The following is a 719-nucleotide window of genomic DNA, read 5'->3' as shown; positions in this document are numbered from 1 at the left end:
CGCAGCAGCGGCCAGCACCGCTCCAGCGCCACCTCCCAGGCCGCCCGCCGCAGCGCCTCCGCCTCGCCCGGCGGCGGCGGCCCGCCCGCGGCCAGGCGCTGCAGCAGCAGGCGCAGCGCCTCCGCCCGCTCGGCGGAGAGCGGCGCGCACACCGCCCGCAGCAGCGCGGCGCGGTCCCCGCAGCGGGACAGCAGCGTGTCCGCCAGCACCACCTCCATCGTGCGGGGGGAGCCGGGGGAGGAGCGGCGCCTCCGCGGCTGCGCAGGCGGGGGCGGGCGGGGCCCCCGAGGAGCGGCGTGCGACGGAAAAACAGTATGGTTAAACCATGGTTTGGCAGTATGTTTGCGTTTAAAGTACTCTTCATCTTCAGATCATAACATTTTTAAAGGCAGTTTTCGCTTTAAAACAAACAAACAAACAAACCAGAACCCACAAAACATCAAGCCTTTCGAGAGGACCTAAGGGGGGAACACCAAGCTGAACATGAGCCAGCAATGTACCATTGGGGCAGAGAAGGCAAATGGTATCCCAGGCAGCAGGTGGAAGCCCGGAGTTCTTCCCCTCTATTCAACACTGGTAAGGACACCCCTCTAGTGCAAGGGGTACACCGACATACTGGAAAGGGTCCAAACTTAAAGCACAAACTGGAATGCAGGAGTCTCTCTCTGAACATCAGAGAACATTTTTTATGTGAGGTGATCCAGCACGGGCACAGGTTG

The sequence above is a fragment of the Neopelma chrysocephalum genome, unplaced genomic scaffold (assembly GCF_003984885.1).
Source record: "Neopelma chrysocephalum unplaced genomic scaffold, ASM398488v2 Primary Assembly neopelma1_23, whole genome shotgun sequence".
In the NCBI taxonomy this organism is placed as follows: Eukaryota; Metazoa; Chordata; class Aves; order Passeriformes; family Pipridae; genus Neopelma; species Neopelma chrysocephalum.
The sequence above is the reverse complement of the archived record's forward strand: the minus strand, read 5'-3'. Positions refer to the sequence as shown.